Source organism: Canis aureus, chromosome 33 (assembly GCF_053574225.1).
Source record: "Canis aureus isolate CA01 chromosome 33, VMU_Caureus_v.1.0, whole genome shotgun sequence".
Lineage (NCBI taxonomy): Eukaryota > Metazoa > Chordata > Mammalia > Carnivora > Canidae > Canis > Canis aureus.
This window is the reverse complement of record NC_135643.1, coordinates 24,138,905-24,158,407: the sequence shown is the minus strand read 5'-3', so window position 1 is coordinate 24,158,407 and position 19,503 is coordinate 24,138,905.

Genomic DNA, 19,503 nt, shown 5'->3' with positions numbered 1-19,503 from the left:
AACAAATCAACAGTTGGAGAATTAAGAAAATTGGTTCAGAGATTATCAATAGTTTTGTCAGGAGGACACGAGAGTCAGGCTGCTGGTAATCTCCTAGTGATTCTACAGATGGAAAAAAATCATATTGGAAAATAGGCTTAGAGAACATGTCTAAATTTGTGTGCATAGAGAAGGAGTCTGCTACCAAGCTTGAATTTTGCTGTGTTGGGGATGTTCTGCACTTCCATGATTTTGTCTGGGCTGAGGGGTTACTTATTAACAATGCACTTATTTGTACCAGGCCTCTTTGTCAGTATGTAGAATTTGGCAGTTTAACCCTCAAAACTTAGGTGTTAATTTAGTACAAAAGGTAACCAGTGAGTGAAGTCATATAATTTAAATGGATCACAATGGATGCATTAAATTTTATCACAGTCTGTTATCAGTTGTGTGAGACTACTTTCTCTGGAAGGACCAATGCCTGCAGAAGAAAGATCAATTTTCTTTTATTTAATCAATAGAGGCATTATATATTAAGTTGCAATTCAACCTTCAAGATTTCTACCTAAAAGTTTCTCTTTAATTTGAGAGCAATTTCCGTGGAACTGGAATAACCAGATGAGTTCATCTGTTTTCTCTTTATCAACTTACAGAGAAGGAGTCAGATAAAAGGATATGGCCACATTGCTTTCATCCCAGAATAACAACACTCAAGTGCCTGAGAAGCCCAACACAGAGTTCAAAGTCTTTAGTCTCTGGTGAGAGTGTAAAAGGAAGAATGTGGGCTTGTTCTTACCTGCCTGAGATTGAAGAGGAAGGGAAGGGCGGGTGTGACCATCCCATCCCACCTAGTGACTTTGCCATTAAATCCTTGTGTTATGCACATAGTCCCCACATGCTCTAGACTGGTAGCAAGAGAATTTAGTTGGGTGGTGGGGATCAAGAATCCCCCCTGAATGTTGCGCCCTGAAAAAACTTTTGTCATTTCTAATAATTGTGTAAAATAACATACAACTAACAGATGGCTGTGACTCCTGCTCCTCAACACAAGTGCCCCTCATTCTCTACTCCCTCACAGAGATAGAAGTAAATCCTATCTAAGCCACACTTGTGATGCTGCCAGCCTGGGGCAGAAATGAGAGTCTGCAGAAGAACCAGTGGACCACAGCACTGGATCTGGAAGTTCTGAGTCTCTCTCGTTGAGAAGCAGAGAGTACCTGTTTGAGATCTTTAGTGAGTAACAACACCTGTTTCCTCTGGCAGTACTCCTTCATCACTTCATTGATTCTGCAGTGAACCATACTCTAAAGGTTTTACCGGGGGATCTGGTCTGTGAACATTCACTCCTAGTTCTGTTTCACAAGAAGAGGTGTGAGAACTTCAAGATCATAAACAAATCAAATGACCACCTTGGAAGACTAATTCGCTGTCTACAGGAGGATAGCATTTGCACATTTGATATGATTTCACAACCGTGATAAATAACTAAGAGTAGCATGGAACATGCAACCAGGCAACTGCTCAAGAATGACTTCAAGGGATTGCCTCTCCATCCTCTGAAACACTAGGCTGAAGAGTCCTGATTTTTGTAGCACATCCCTCTCCTTTTCTGACTTGTAGTTGGATAAAACATTGGGCTGTATACCAGTGATTCCTAACCCACCTGGTACAGTTATTCACAAAGGCATGGTGAAATGAGAAAAGTCACAAAATTGCGTGGGTTGTTCGTGAGACCAAGCTTATTGCATTTAATAGAATTTTTCTCACTTTAAGATTGTGCTTTTAAAAAAAAAAAAAAAAAAAAGATTGTGCTTTTACATTTAGGTGATAAAATATACTTCCTCCTAAAGGAATATTATGTAGAGTGAATGTGGATATATGTGTATGTGTATGTGTTCACATGTGTATGTATTCAATGTACTTACTTGGCAAAGGAAAGTGGAAAAACCTATCTCTGGGAAATTTTACCAGTCTCTGAAGTTCCAAGATCTGGGAGCCACTGTTTCGTACAGTGTTTTGTATACTGGAAGGTAAAAGAGATAGAGTTCATCTTAGCTATTTCTTTAGAAAATTTAATTGATTTATTTTAGAGTAGTTTTAAGTGTACAGAAGATGAGTAAAAGTACGGAGAGTTTGCATAAATCCTGTTCCATTCACTCAGTTTTCCCTTAAAAATACGTAATGTAGTATTCATTTGCTACTAATAAAAGGATATTTATCACGAAATGTCAAAAAGTACAAGAAATATAAAAAAGAAAATAAATGTAAAAAAGGTATTGGTCATCTCACTCCAAAGATAGCACTAGTAAGTCTTGGTTGTGTATATGTACTGTTTTTTCCCCTAAATCTGTATCTAGCTACATGTGGAAGCTATCTGTATGTCTACATATGCCTCAATTAATTTTTTTTACAAACTTAGGAATCATATATATAGAGAGAACTATATCATATACATATATTTCACTGTACATATATTGTATATAAATAGTTTTGTATCCTAGTCTTTTTCCCACTTAAAATGGAAACATTATGTGTACATATTTTCAAAGCTTTACATCTTATTCTTCGGGAGATGATATTTAAAACTACACAGTGACTCATCATCTGATAAGTGTTTTTTTAAAAATGAACTATGTGTTATTTCATTCTACTCCTACTAAAATATGAACTCTAAGAAAGCAAGGATTTTAGTCTGTTTTGTTGTTTTGTTCATCAAAGATCCTTTAGTATATGGAAGAGTGCCTGGCAGACACATAACAGGAACTCCGACAACATTTGTTGCATAAATGAAAAAATTGTATTTTGGAAATTTGTGTGATTTCATTAGCCAACTCTTTCGAGTCACCCAAGAACTTATAGTAAAAGTTATTGCCTGCTAAATTGGGAATTGAAATAACTGTGCAGTCTCAAACATAGCATTTTTAAGGAACTGAGTACTTGTAGCTCTCTCATAAACTTAGTGATGACAATATGTCTACAATTTAGGGTATTTCAGTGAAGGGGTAGTTTGGTGCCTGCCTTGCCTCTTCTCTTGAAAACAATGGCACTGTGTTGCCAAAAGGCTGAGCAACACTGTTTGGATTATTCTGAAAACAACTCCTATGTGGCAGCAGTGATACCCTGATGATAGAGTCTCAGCTAGAAAATGCTTCTCAAGTCTTTCTGGGATGGGAATCATTTACCCAGAGTGATTGGTAAGGTTCCACAAATTTCCTATAGAATGCCCAGAAAACCAACCTCCTCACCATAGCTCACCTCAAATTCCCACTCATGCACTCAAGTGCTGTCATTTGTTTGTATCTAACAAAGTGGAGAGGAAGGGAATGGTAATGACTATACATTATTTAGATGGTGGATAGCTGGGAAGGGCCATTTACCAGGATATCTGGTAAGACTCTTAGATTCACCAAGGGGCAGGGAGGGGGGTGGGCAGACATAGGAGGCTTCTGACTTTAGAGCACAGACCTGAGGTAGAAGTAGTGAGAGGAGAATGCATTGTCAGAGTGAGAAATCATGGAGTCAAGGCCTAAAACAAGTTTTACTTAATTCTCAGTCTTACTGAAAGGGCAGTCCTGTTTAGCACCTTAGTGTTCCATCGAGTGAGATCATAAATTAAAACCATCTCATTAAAAGTCATTTCAAAATTCATTAAGTTGTGGTATTGACTTAATTTTCTATTGAAAATGCTGGCTTTGTATTACAAGCTTTTAAAATTGCTTTCTAAGTAATAGATTTAAAAAGTCTGAGTAGGCATGTATCCATGGTTACAGCAGTAATGGTATCAAAGATTTCTGAAGATAGCATTTTTGTCCTAGATTTTTATAGAGTTTCTATTTATTAATCTTCCTTCTGTTTTGCTTCAGCCTTTCTATATGATATGATCACTTGTTTGCCAGGTTCTCTGTTGTAAAAATGTTTAGTAACATTATTCAACACTTTTCCTTTCATTTCTCAATTCATATTTTTAACCAATATTTATTGAATATCTGTGAAGTACTTGAGAAATAATGGGAAATAGAAACCTTCAAAAATTATAATCAAATATTGGACATAAATAAACCGGAAATTAAGATATAGCATAATATGTCTTGAGAGCAAATAGAAGAGGCACCTAATAAATCAACAGTAGAGGTTTTTGGCAGTAAGTGCCAACTAAGCTAGGAATGGAAAAGCTGAGTGGCAGTGGTGATGGAGAGTGGAAAAAAAGCATTTCAAGAGCAGGGAGCAGCATGTGCAAAGGCCCTGAAGCAAGATATTGCATGGCTGATCAGAGACCTAAAAATAGCTTAATAGATTTAGTCTACCAAGTGAGAAATGAAAGATGAAACTGGGGGGGGGGGGGACTAAAAGACCTTGTAAATCACGTAAAGGACATCATGCTAAAGACAATTGGGAATATTTGAAAGTTTTTATGAGTGAGTAAGTAGGATCAGATAGTCTATTTAGAAAGCACACACTGACTTCCCTCGGTAGAACAATTTGGTGAGGGGCAATTCACAAGGCAAGGAAAATTAGTGAGAAGATTCTAGCATAATCCAATTAAGAGTTGATGGCAGCCTGAACCCAGGATAAAGGCTGTGGACTTAGAGAGAGTAAACTAATTTGAAATCCATGGTAGGATCACCAGAATTTAGTAATAGATGGCCAGATAAAATGATTAAAGGAGAAAGCTATGAGAATGTTGTTGACTATCTTCATGTGGGTTTCCTCTCAAAACAAGTTTGAGATAAAGACTGGGGTGCAGGAGGCTTATTTTAGAGGTGATCCCAGGAAGTAAGAGTGGAGGAATGGAGAGAGTGAGTCAGAAAAAGAGAAAAGCCAATTTAGGAAGGAGGAAAACCAAAAATTTATACATTTACTGAGCCGTTTATTGCTGCAAAAACTGGAGCACAAGCTTTGAGGGGGATCTGCTTTCTTTCTTTTTTTTCTTACCTTTTTATTTTTTATTTTTATATTTTTTTATAAATTTATTTTTTATTGGTGTTCAATTTGCCAACATACAGAATAACACCCAGTGCTCATCCCGTCAAGTGCCCCCCTCAGTGCCCGTCACCCATTCCCCCCCACCCCTAGCCCTCCTCCCCTTCCACCACCCATAGTTAGTTTCCCAGAGTTAGGAGTCTTTATGTTCTGTCTCCCTTTCTCATATTTCCTACTCATTTCTTCTCCCTTCCCTTCTGTTCCCTTACACTATTATTTATATTCCCCAAATGAATGAGACCATATAATGTTTGTCCTTCTCCAATTGACTTACTTCACTCAGCATAATACCCTCCAGTTCCATCCATGTTGAAGCAAATGGTGGGTATTTGTCATTTCTTTTTTTTTTTTTTTTTTTTTTCATTTCTTTTTTTTTTTTTTGTATTTGTCACTTCTAAACCATGTTGAAAGCTCCTCGGAAGCATCCCTCTGGATCACTGGAGATGACCTTTATTTCTGGACTTTCCTCTCTTTGGTTTGTTGTTGCCTCCAGGGATAACTCCTCTGCACTTGAGAACTGCTGAGCAAGTTCTTAGAATTTTGGAGAAAACTCCAACACACAAAATTGGAGAGAACTACTTGAGATGAAACTGGTGTTTGAGGTGGGTGAAGGAGTTTGACATGGGGCACAAGTAGCATCCACCACAGTGACCATGCTCCCGGCTTGGGCAACCAGATGCCCCAACATATGGTGAATTCTCAAAATATTTTTGAGACACCCATGCAGTGAGATTGAGCAAGAGTGGGATATGACCTGGTGATTAGAGATGACACCACAGTAATGAGTTTAGGAGCCACAGCCTAATCACAGGTCATGCATGAATTTGCTGGGGTTGCCAGGCAAATTCTACAGACTGAGTGCCTAAAACAACAGAAATGTACTTTCTCACAGTTCTGGAAGTTGGAAGTCCAGGACCAGTGTGTTTGCAGGGATGGTTTCTTGTGAAGATTTTCTCCTTGGTTATCTCCTTTATCTTCATCTTTTGTCTGTGTCTACCTGTGCCCAAATCTCCTCTACTTATAAGGACATCTGTTATATTGGATGAAGCCCACTCATATGATATCATTTTAATGCCTTTTTAAAGACCATTTGTAGTCACATTCTGAGGTATTGGGCATTAAGATTTCAACATCTGAATTTTGAGGGGACACAATTCAGTTCTAACAGGTAGTAACTGACACAAAGGGAATAGACAAGCTTATTCAAGAAAAGAGGAGCTAGAACAGAGTTCATTTATTTTTAACTATTATTATTATTTAAGACTTTTCTTTTTAAAGTTTTTTATTTATTTAAGCAATCTCCAAATCCAACATGGGACTCAAATTCACGACCCTGAGATCAAGAGTTGCATGCTTGGGCAGCCCCGGTGGCGCAGCGGTTTAGTGCTGCCTGCAGCCCAGGGTGTGATCCTGGAGACCCTGGATCAAGTCCCACGTCAGGCTCTGCATGGTGCCTGCTTCTCCCTCTGCCTGTGTCTCTGCCTCTCTCTCTCTCTCTCTCTCTGCATCTCTATGAATAAGTAAATAAAATCTTAAAAAAAAAAAAAAAAAAAGAGTTGCATGCTCTTCCAAATGAGCCAGCCAGGGGCCCCAGAAGAGGCTAATTTAGAGGGATACCACCATTTAATGGGAGTAACACGAACTGCTAGCAGGACCCACATATAACATTAGCAAAACAGACTGATAAGGAGTATACAAAAGTAGAAGAAAAACAAGGTGAGTGTGGCTTCGTGAAAGACAAGGAGGGTTGTTTCAAGGAGAGAGTGGTCAGCCGATGGCAAATGCTGCTAAGAGGCCTAGCAAAGGAGGGATACAATGAAATAGGTGAGCCTGAGGATTGGTCATTGAAAAGAAGACTTTGGCAGGGAGAAGAAGAGTGTTGGCTCCAGCATGGCATGGAGTATGTGGATGGGTTTGAGTGCTGCTGGGAAGAAACCGAGGACCAGGAAAAGGCTGAAGGTATGGGGGAGAGAGGAGACCATTGGTGAGCAGTGCCTCAGGTGTAGGGAAGGGATGAGGGTTTGTAGTTCAGGTATGGAATTGTCTTCAGATAAATGTAGAGATGCCTCTTCCATTTGTATAGGATGGAAGGAGGAGATGATGGGAAATCTGACTGAAGAGTAAGGAAGGGTGATTAAGAGGCAGAGTTTTGAAGGACAGGGAAGATAGTTGAATTAAACCAAGGGTTGAAATAATATTTCAGGGATGCCTGGGTAGCTCAGTGGTTGAGTATCTGCCTTCAGCTTAAGGCATGATCCTGGAGTCCAGGATCAAGTCCCACATTAGGATTCCTGAAGGGAGCCTGCTTCTCCCTCTGCCTATGTCTCTGCCTCTCTTTCTCCGTGTCTCTTGTGAATAAATAAATAAAATCTTGACAACAAAAAAAGTAATGCAAATTGCTTTAACAAAAAGAAATAAGATTTCATAAAATGGAATGTAAATGTATTTTTATCAATACTTATTGTATTGTTAAATCCAATATCACTTTTCCTTGAAGTTTCTGGAATTTTCTTCATGAAATTAGTGAGTTAACATAATTTTTAAAAAGATGAGGCGAGTGGAAATATGAAACACAGTATTCATAAAAGTATTGGTCAGCCGATATTGTTAATATATATATATATACACACATAAGTGATTAAAATACCTATTGTTATATTACTCCTACTTCCAAAAAATAGCTTGAAATAAAATTAATAGTGCTCTTTTTCTATAGAGGCCTCCATAGGAAGTGTAATAATGTACCTCTGATATCTTCATTAGCAAAGATTCAATATCTTGAATTTGCTCTCTTATCTTGCTGTTACTGATATGCAGGGCAATGAGAAAATGGGAAGACAAGTTTATGTGGCTATAGATGATTGATGACTGTGAACTGTTACATCATAGACTAATGTGAGCATAGTCTTGTTCACATTGTAGATAGTACGCTTTATGAATACGTTTAGCAGTGCTCCTTAATTTTCTCTTTTTACCAGTTCATTACGCTAAGTTTCTGCTGCTCCTCAGAGCACTGACCTGAGCAAGGAATCTTCATTTATTGCATTTGTTTGCATAATATATCTGATTTCATACTCCTCATTTATAAATTGTCATAATATGCAGGAGGAAGTTATTTTTTCTCATTTAGTATAATCAAGATAATAATCTTAAATGTCAATGAAATTATAAGGTAGGGTTGATGATGGGTGATTTTAGTGGAAATTAAACTGATTTGATCAGTTTGCATTTTCTCATTTACCTACTTAGATGTCACAAGAAGGCCCATTAATTCATAAGTCACTTAGTTTCCAAATCTGTAAGATAAAAGTTAAAAAAAATTGCCTTTCCCCAATACATAGGATGAATGCGAAGATTAATAACTGTTAATAGCTTTTGAATGTATGATATAAAATAATGATGTCATAGTTTACCTTAGGGTGTGATATTAGTGATAATGTATGATTGCAAAGCATAAATCACTTTTTATCGTCTTCAAATTCCTGAAAACTGCAACAAATTCCATATGAAATTTCTATCATTCATAATTGAGTATTTAAATCCCAATAGAAGCTTTATGTATCACATGTAATTAATACCCTAAAAGTAAATGCATTGCATCATTCAACAAAATATCACTAAGGACCTACTGAGTGCCAGGACTTGGAGGGTGCTAAGTGAAGACACATCAATTCCCTGTCATTTTGGAGCTTAGATTCTAGTGAGAGAGATAGACAATAGCTAAATTAAGAAATAAACATATACTATTATTTGTTTTGAAAAAAAGTTATCTTGACAAAAATGGTATTTGAAGACTGGTGATAGGGGTGAGGGTATTGACCAGAATGAGTACACTAGAGGACAGGAGGAGGGTAAGTAATGGCAACACTTAGAAATGACTCTAAAAAGACATTTCCTATAAAAATGGAAGTGCAGGAATAGGGTGCTAGCTTAAGGAAGATTTAGGGCCAAGGGAATTTTTAAGTGATAAAAGATAATGTTTTCTGCTCATGGGAATGATCTAATACAGAATGGAAATGATCTATTAAGTTTTCCAGAGCTGCTGTACCACAAAGTGAGTGGCTTAGAACAACAGAAATTTGTTGTCTCACGCGATTCTGGAGGCTAGAACTCTGAAATCAGATTGTTCACATGGCCCTACTCCCTCTGAAACCTCTAGGGGAAATTCTCCTTGCTTCTTCCTAGCTGCTGGTGGTTTACTAGCAATCTGGCATTCCTCAGCTTGCAGCTGCACAACTCCAATCTCTGTCTTCATCATCACGTGGTGTTTCCCTGTGTGTCTCTGTTTTCACATGCCCATTTTCTTCAAGACACCAGTCTTATTGGATCAGGACCCACCCTACTCCCATGTGACCTCCTCCTAACTAATTCCATCTGCAATGACCTGATTTCCAAACAAGGTCGTGTTTTGAATTACTGAGGGTTAGGACTTCACTCTGTCTTCTTTTGAGGAAAACAATTCAACTTATCACAAAGAGTGTGATAGCTTGACAGATTTATAGGATGCAAGGAACTCTTAAGGAATAAGAGAATGCTTTTTGCTTGGGTATGATCTATTACAGAGGGAAAAACCGATGATGTGGTAGGAGAGAGAAGGTATAACGTGGGGACAAAGAACCTGAGTAAGGAAAAGAAGATATGATCCATTGTTCCAGTGGAGGGCTGGTCCTGAAAAAAAGCCTAGAATGTTCATTTGCTCTACCAGAGGGGAAAGTTGTTTAAGAATTCAGGTAAGGGTGGGCTATAGATTTGATGTAGGAAAATAATTTTCTCTTTTGGGGGTTAAAGAAACAAATGTTCCTGATCTGAAATTCAGATCAATGTCATAATCGCAATTAGTATTATTTTAGGGAACCGGGGTGGATATGACAGTACAGTACAGTCCCCCCCCACCACACACACACACATGCACACGCACACACACACATCTTTATGCCTTTATGCTAGATACTCTACATATATGACCTACTCTAATTCTCACAATATTTGAAAAAGGCATCTCCTGGCTAAAGATCTTCTTTTTCTATATACCACAAAGGTTTGGATTAAGTATTAAATATGTTCACATAGTAGTCCAGAGGTTAACTAATAGTGCCTTGACATGTCAATTAGTCCTGTGAAGGTTGTAATGTAATCAGTGCAAAGTTGAAAAGAACAGTTTAACCTTTTTTAAAAGAAATATTTAGGATACAGATTAGTGAATATTTACCAAATAAATCCACTTTATTAAAATAATTGTTGGGATGCCTGGGTGGCTCAGTCAGTTAAACATCTGCCTTTGGCTCAGGTCATGATCGTAGAGTCCTGGGATCAAGCCCCAAGTTGGGGCTGAGCAGGGAGCCCACTGAGCAGGGAGCCTGCTTCTTTCTCTCCCTCTGACGCTCCCCTTGCTTGTGCTCTCTTTCTCTGTCAAATAAATAAACAAAATCAATGTTTATCAATAATCAACCATGTTCTATAAATGGCAGGATCAAGTGGTCCCAAACCAACCAAAGCAAAAAGTCCCTCTTTTGTCTTTTCAAATGTTTAGGAACTCCATATTATTATTTTTGTCATATGTTTTAGATAATAGTTGGTAGAAGAATCCAGCCAAGAAAAGAAGTGGAAAAAAACCCCCCAAAATAAAAAAACAAAATAAAAAAAACAAAATGAAACAAAGGAGAACCCATTCTAACAGTTCTAAAAGAGTTGCAGGTAGAAAAGTACCATGAACAAGCACACTTGGATTCGTCATAACCCACTTAACCGGCTGGTCAAACACTGCAGCTTCTTTGTACTTTGACCTGGCTTCTTGGCAAGAAGCCCAGTGACAAGACAACTGCTGAGCCACCAGGGCTGCCGGACATTGTCTCATTTTGTTTTTTTCTCAAACGTACATCAATTTGTTAGCAGGTAGTGCTTTTTACCATCCTTATCAATATTTATATTAAAAGAAGATTAAAAATTTGAAATATACGCTGCTTATGATTTTATGTTGGTCTTTGTTTGAAATGAGGCAACATTTAAAAACCAATTTGCCTTTCTGTATTTGGCCTATCTTTGATTTAAAGGGACTCCCAATATTTAAGAATGTAAACTATATGTGAAGAGTTCTGGTGAAGGCAATGAATTAATTTTCCAAATGTTGACTTGTTAGAATTGAAATGCCAGGTGGCAATTCAAAGACATATTATATGACCAAAATAACATCTGTAAGAAAAAGATGGCATTTGGCCAACTACATATGAATCTGGATGATGCAGTGAAAATGCTCTTATCTTCATAGTAGGCCTCCACCAGACCTGTCCCATAGACCAGATTGCTTCAGAGTAATTATGTTGCTGTAGTAACTATGGATTTGAGAGAGCAAATTACAGATATTTTGTTGATGACATTGGAGCTGTAGTCATAAATATTAAGTTCTAAAGTTTCAGCAGGGATTTATCTGAGTAAAACATGACAGTGATATAAATGTTCTCTAATTATCTTAAAACCTAGGCATCTCTGAACCTACTTTAGAAATGGTTTTAATATGATCTAGTCTGTGATGGTGCCCAACCCTGTTCTTTGGTTCTATATCTACAACAGATCCAAGGGCAGTGTATGCAGACGGTGGTACTATGGCATACCTCTTCCTTTTCTAATCCCAGCCATTTTGCTAGTCTTATTCTCCAGAGTTGGTCAATGGATATTGTAAATCTCTTTTAAAATAAAAGAGCAGAAAAGACATTAAGTTTTATTAGCTTCACTTTCTGTCTGAGCTCTCTGGTATGACAAATTTATTTTGGCTCCAAATTTGTTCCAAGATTTTTCCATCTTCTTTGAAAATTTAAATTCTAGAATCACAATTGATGTAGAACAAAGTAGGCAGACACCTAATAGAAATAATTTTGCATTATAAATATTAAAAACTTGAATATACTATTGGTAAAGTCCTTTTTATATTAACTTTCAGTGGATTAAGTAGGAAGAAACAAGTTGGAGAAGTTACTTATTCTAATTTTAGATATTTTAGATGAAATGCTTTAGATTTTTTAATTTTAAATTGTTAGTTTTATTTAGGTGTTTTAGTTTTTAGATATTTGATAACATTTTTTTTATTTTTTTTGTTTTTTTTTGTTTTTTTTATAACATTTTAGATTAAAATTCTCTAAAGTAATTATTATTTCTATGTAATATTTTATTTCATTATTATTTTTTAGGAATTTAGTGATTCATCACTTCCACATAACACTCAGTGCTCATCACAAGTGCCCTATGTATTCCTATGAAATATTTTATCTAAATATATAATATTTAGATAAAAACTTGCAAAGTGGTTACCGCTTAGAATTTTTTTGGCAATTTATTATATCTTAATCATTTAGATTTTAAGGTTTTAGTCTATCTTTTTCCTTTGTTTGTAGAAGGGAGCAATTGCTGCTGGAAAGTTTTATGGAGCATAAAAATTCTGACGGAGATTTTTCCCTGCTACATGTTGAGTTTGCTGACTCAGTTTTTATTCTTTTTTTAAAGATTTTATTTATTTATTCATGAAACACACACACACACACACACACACAGAGTGAGACAGAGACATAGGCAGAGGGAGAAGTAGTCTCCAGGCAGGAAGCCTGGTGTGGGACTCGATCCCAGGACTCTGGGATCATGCCCAGAGCCAAAGGTAGATGCTCAAGTGCTGAGCAGACCCGGGTGTCCCTCAGTTTTTATTCTCAGTGTGAGTCTGTAATTAACCTTATCAATAAGGAAAAGAAGAATTCTTTCCTCAAATTAAAGGAAATCCCACAGATATGAAACCCACAATGGGGATACCTGGGTGGCGCAGCGGTTTGGCGCCTGCCTTTGGCCCAGGGCGCGATCCTGGAGACCCGGGATCGAATCCCACATCAGGCTCCCTGCATGGAGCCTGCTTCTCCCTCTGCCTGTGTCTCTGCCTCTCTCTCTCTCTCTGTATGACTATCATAAATAAATAATAATAATAAAAAAAAAAAAAAAAAAAAGAAACCCACAATGGGAAAATTTCACCCCATCTTAACATTGGCTTTTCAATGAAAAGTTGTGCATATCCTCATTCTTCTTAACTCTCTAACTTTTCATTTTATTGTTACTGTTTTAAAATTAATATTAAACATTTAATTGTTTTTATTTTATTCTGCAAATGATTTTGCAGATTTCGAAAATATAAAAAAATCATAAAGAAAAAATTTCATATTTCCACCATCTAGAGATGATCAGTGTTGATAAATTTATGCATTCAAGTCTTTTCTATGTGCACAGTTATTAACTTATTTTTCACAAAAATGAATTCAAGCTCATTTAAGAAAATTAAGATGATCTCAGCAACATTTTCCCATAACATTTAAAATAATGAAAACTGCAATTAAAGAGCAATGGTCGTAGGGTGAGAGCTCAAATACATAATAAACCCTCAAGTTCTCTTCAAAAGTTAAAACAGTTTAGAAATCACAGTTTGGAGATTAGATTCCATTTTTAATAATAAAACTAATTGAGAAGTGTCAAAGGAAATAACTTAATTCAGTATGTGCAACTCATTTTATCAAATTTATATCATTATAGAATATCCCCTCTACTGTCCTTTTCTCCTCTCCTCAAATTCACAAATGATAATCAATGATGGAGAAGGAATCCATCTAAACTCTCTATTTTCCTGGAACTAACACCATTATAGCAAGTCTTTCTTCTTTAGAAGAGAGAAACCTAAGCAATAGTTATGGGGCTCTGGAATAAAGTATCTACTTATTCCTACATGTAATAAGCTTAAAAACTCATGATGTTTTTGTGTGAATAAATATTTAGGCTTCTTTTTTTTTAAAGATTTATTTTTATTTATTTATGATAGACACAGAGAGAGAGAGAGAGGCAGAGACACAGGCAGAGGGAGAAGCAGGCTTCATGCCGGGAGCCCGACACGGGACTCAATCCCAGGACTCCAGGATTGCGCCCTGGGCCAAAGGCAGGGGCGAAACTGCTGAGCCACCCAGGGATCCTCTAGGCTTCTTTTAACATGAGTTTTTCTCATATCTAACTGAGTTACCAAACTTCAGTGGAAAATATATTTTTCTGTTATGAAAAAGAGCCATCATGGTTTGAGTAGCTTGAATTACAAAGCTGTGGAGATCCTAGAACACACCCAAGGGCCATCAATTGTCCATTGGTTGTCTATGTCTTCCTCCAGACAAAGCATTTCTAGAGACTGTGCATGCAACTTAAAAGACCTTGGACATCAGTGAACCCATAATTCTCTCAGTGGCATCAGATTTTATGTCTGGAGAATATTTCTTCTATCATAAATATAAGTTGAAAACTACTCTACAGTTCTTAGGCTACTAGGATATGTTATTTTTAGATAGCAAGTTTTCCATATATTCTAACCATTATCTTTCCCTGCAATATCTATCCTACTTTTATTTCATTTTTGTGTAAATCATACTTTATCCCAAGTACATTTATCCCCATTAAGACTTTCATATAAGAGTGGATCATATTTGAGTGTAAAGCCACAGGTATCAAAGCTTGGTTTTTCATTTTTGTGTGCCAAGAATAATTTTCCTCCTTCTAAAACATACCAAACAAAGGCATCAAAACAAGAAATAGAACTAGAAAACATTAAAGTTTCTTTGATAAGGTGACAAACCCCATCCAAGTTAAAAAAGAAAGAAAGAAAGAAAGAAAGAAAGAAAGAAAGAAAGAAAGAAAGCTAGCTCTCTGGACCATGTTTTGGCCCTACAGAGAAGCAATTTTCTATCTGGAGAAGATGAACTTCCTGGCTCATTTGATGTTGTGTGCCTCAGAGAGACAAATAGTGTCATGATGTTGCAAACTGCTGAAAATGACGTCTCAATCTCGTTTGGAATTTTAGTATTCCTTAGCTTTGTAGTTTATAAAATGCTTTAATTTGTATTCTCTCAGTGAATTCTAATAACAACTGCAGAGATACCTGGAAGAGATCAGGAATTCCAGCTACAAAACTGTTCACATGATTCAGTTAGAATGAGAAGTCAAGGGATCCCTGGGTGGTGCAGCAGTTTGGTGCCTGCCTTGGCCCAGGGTGCAATCCTGGAGACCCGGGATCAAATCCCACGTCGGGCTCCCGGTGCATGGAGCCTGCTTCTTTCTCTGCCTCTCTCTCTCTCTCTGTGACTATCATAAAAAAAAAAAAAAAAAGAATGAGAAGTCAAGTCTTCTGATTCTTACTTAATTTTTTCTTCCTCAATGCCTTGCTGCCAGAGAGCTTGGGTGGGAGTAGTCTCTTCATGTTGCTTGGAGATCATTCGACTCTCAAACAGGGTTTCACTGCTTTATCAAGAGTCCTAGATGAATGTGTAGTTAACAGTGAGAGTACTTCTTGTTCAGCAAAAATGTGGTATGAATGAGTTTCTGGAAAAAGACTAGAAGTGAAGTTGGTCAAGCAGATTCTACTAGTGCAGACACTGAAGAGACAACACTTAGTATTTTGTTTTCTTACTTTCAGTAGACTCATTTAAATTCTTGAGTTGAAAATTGTTTTGTGAAGTAGAAAAGCCAGTGATACCATTGGCAAAAAACAAAACAAAACAAAACAAAACAGAAAGAAAGAAAGAAAGAAAGAAAGAAAGAAAGAAAGAACAAATAGCCACTTATCACTTTTTAATTCTAAATCTTTTATATTTTAATAGGAACGGGAGATCCTGGGATTAGATTATATGAAGAAAGAGAAGGCAAAGGAGAGGGTGTGAGTCCCAGAGATTAAAGGGATGAGAACCCAGTGGAGAAAAGAGTTCCTTGTTATAGTTTCATTCTATAATTTCACCCAAGGCTAAGCTTTGTACTAAATTCTTATCTTGAAAACAAAATTCTTAATTGTTCTTACATGATTATATTTCCCAGCAGCTCAATTTCAATCAAGTTTTGGGACTCTGAGCCTCAAGTTTTGGGAGAGTTGAGATATGAGTAGTCCCGTGGAGATTTACTTCTTCATGCTTCTGTTCAACTCAGCTCGGTCCATTCCCCATCAAAGACCTGGGGCTATTCTGGATTCATAGAGTGAGGAGTGGATGCCTTTTGGAGCTATTTTTATAAATCTGTGTTATTTTTGTTAGTTTTCTCTGATAAAAAGAAACATGCCAGCCACGCAGCATGGGAGCTCTGCGTCTGCTGCTCAGGATTGTCCCCATTGGGCACATGGAGAGGCACTGACTGATTCTAACTCCCCATTTTAGAGGCCTTCTACCACCAGACTTCTACCACCTTCTACAGTTTGTAATTTTTTTGTTCCTTTAATTATAAAAGATATATACCTTAAAAAATTCAAACACCATGAAAGTATATATATGAAGAAAAAGGTATGTTTTCTAGAGAAAGATATTATTCTTCCCTTTGAACCCCCTGTCCTCCATATCTGCTCCCACACCTTTGTTAATTTAAGTACAAACACACAGACACACACACACTGCTCTTTATGTTGTTTTACAACACATTCTGTTCTTACTTGTTTTCATTAATTTATTCAACACCTTTCCATGTTAGTACATATAAATTTTCCGAAAGTCTTAAGAGTATGATAAAAATTGTATAGAATTACAAAGCACAAAAACCATGCTGAGATCATGCTGGGTAAGCTGAGCTGAATGGGAGCAAAAATCTTTGGGCTATTGGTCTGTTAGAAAAGAACTCAAGAAAAGGAAGGAAGAAGAGTGACAAAAAACAAAGGCTAATATGATTTCATTTAATTTACTCAAATTAAAATCACACAGGTATTATTTTTAAAACATTGACTGGTGGGTTTTGTTTTTGTTTTTGCTTTTTGGGTTTTTTTTGTTTTTGTTTTTGTTTTTGTTTTTGTTTTTGTTTTTGTTTTTGTTTTGTTTTGTTTTTTTGGTGGTAAAATGGAAAGAGGCTGATTTGGGCCTATGCTCCAGTCTAAATGTGTTACTTTGCTATTTCATTTGGCCCTCCTGAGCTTTCTTTTCCTTGCTCAAAAAATGACCAGATTAGACTTGATGATATCCATGGGTCTTTCTATTTCTGATTAGCGCTTTAATTTCCTGGAAAACAAAAACCTCAAGAATTTTGTTAGCTATAAAGTAGTCTTTTGTTCTAGGGTATTCTTGGTTGTTTTTGTCCATTTCTCAATGGCACTTCACTGGGCTGATCACACTGGCCACATTCCCCTACCATGTTAGCTTATAATAATACCGACATTCTGTTTTATGGTTTCTAAAGAGTTTTCACACACCTCATCACATCTGATTTTCACAGTTATTCGGTGACATAGATTGAGCAGATATTATTTTAATCCCTGTTTTATAGATTAGTAATTTAGTTCACAGAGGACTTGAAGAAATCTGATTCCTACCTACATTGTCTGTGGCATTGATGGCTGAATAGACATATTACACACGTAGGATATGGACAGAGCAAGGGTTACCTTTTATGTGTGGCATGTTTTTAATAATAAGGAATGGATATTATTTGGTGTTTATAATATAGGAAAAAGGAAGTTTAATTCACTGAGGAGATTTTTGTCACCGATGATCATAAAGAATCTTCCAGAGCGTCAGTAGATGAAGATGTCTTTGACCCGGTGGAACTTGGAGAGTTTTCTGGAATCCATTAGATCCTGCCGTTATGCTTCAGTCTCTCCAGTTCCAAAGACCCCTTTGTGGTTCTCCTTGCTTTTTCAGGCCTCTCAGCAGTTTGATTTTGATTTTTTAATTTTCAAGTCTTTCAGCATTTCTTCATCTTGAAATGTGCTTCCACTCCTAGCTTTTCTCTCACACTTCTGCTTATCCTTCAAGCTCAAGGGTTACCTGCTCTGTCAATTATTCACTCAGCATCTTCTGTAAATATAGGTGCTTTTAGCTCTCTCTACTGCAGCCTTTAAAATTGCCACTGTGCAATCATCTTATTTCTGTTTAAACTGAACTACAAGCTTTTTAAAGGTAAGATAAAAATGTATCCTTTCATTCTGGTATCCCCAGAGAGCATGGACTGTGATACAGATGTTAAAAATATGTATGAAATGAAGAAATTAATTTCATTGAATATTATAAGGTTGGGATTTTAGCAAAACTTTAAGATTTGATTTCTTTGCAATTTGTTGTGGGAGCTTTCTTCTTACCTTCAATATCCAATGTTTATTTTTTAAATTTTGAAGCAATTACAAACTTACAAAAAAGATGCAAGCAAAGACCTTTCCTCATGGAACCATTTGAGTGTAAGTTGCTGATCTAAACGTTTCATTATCTTGGAATAATTTAATATGTATTTTCTACATTCTCTGACCACTTCCTTGTTTTCAGGAACAACAAGAGACTCCAGGGTTAGCTTGTACTTTTACTACCTAGTCCTAGAATCAACCTTTGCCCTAGGGAACCCCGGTTCCTATTAGTGAAGAATAGATTTTATTTTATTTTTAAAAGTTTTATTTTTACTTAAATAATCTCTGTACCCATCGTGGGTCTCAAACTCACAATTCCGAGATCAAGAGTTCCATGCTCTTCCAACTGCGACAGATAGCCACCCCCTGAGAAGAGTTTTTAGAAGCCAAGCTGAGGGCCATAGGTATCCTCATTGATTGCTGTGGGGATCACTGTTTCCAGGACCTGCCAGTGGACAGAGCTAGGATATGTTTCACAACTATTTGTGTTTTTTACTTGTTTATATGGTGAAAATATGAATTTGCAATGACATCTACAATTCCAACCCCAAAGCATGGGGTCATTCTAAGTTTTCTCCCTCTCCAACTTTGCAGATTCCCTCCTTGGCAGTGAGAAAACTGGCTGTTATTCTCAATATATTCACTTGTTTGATGAATTCCTTCATGTATAATTAATTTATTTCTGATGCCATTTTCTTCCCCCTACTTGGATTCTGACACCCTATGATTCTGTACCCCAAATTCAATACAAGGGGATTTTACACACATATCTGACAATCCTCAGACACCAGCGGAGTGTCCTACAATTCAACTCAGTTCTGACATTATCTATCTGAAGATAGCATCAGAACCCATAGTTTAAGGGCTCAGTCCTACAAGATTGCCCCCTATCCCTGGCAGTTACAAAGTCCAGGTTGGCGTCTGTGCTCTGACAGAGCGACTATAGACTGGAGTTTCCAATGACTCACAGAACTCAGAGAAGCGCTTTATCTACTAGATCCCTTATGTGACTCAGGAATGGTCAGATGGAAGCGATGCACAGGGAGAGGTGTGGGAAAAGGGCTTGGAGCTTCCATGTCTTCTCCAGGGGTACCACTCTTCATGAATCTCCATGTGTTCACCAACCTGGAAGCTCTCCAAACTTAATCCTTTTGGATTTTCATGGGAGCTTCATCAACAGGTAGGGTTGATGAAATCCTTGGCCATTTGCAATGGAGTCAACTCCCAGCCCCTCTCCCTTCTCCAGAGGTCAGGGGGTGGTACTGCAAGTTGTAGCCTTATAATCACGTTGATTCTCCTGGCAGGCAGTCCCCAACTTCAGGTGTGGGCCAAAAGTCACCTCAGATACCTTGGTCACTCTCATAACTTAGGAAATTCCAAGTGTTTTCATTGCTGTGTGCCAGATA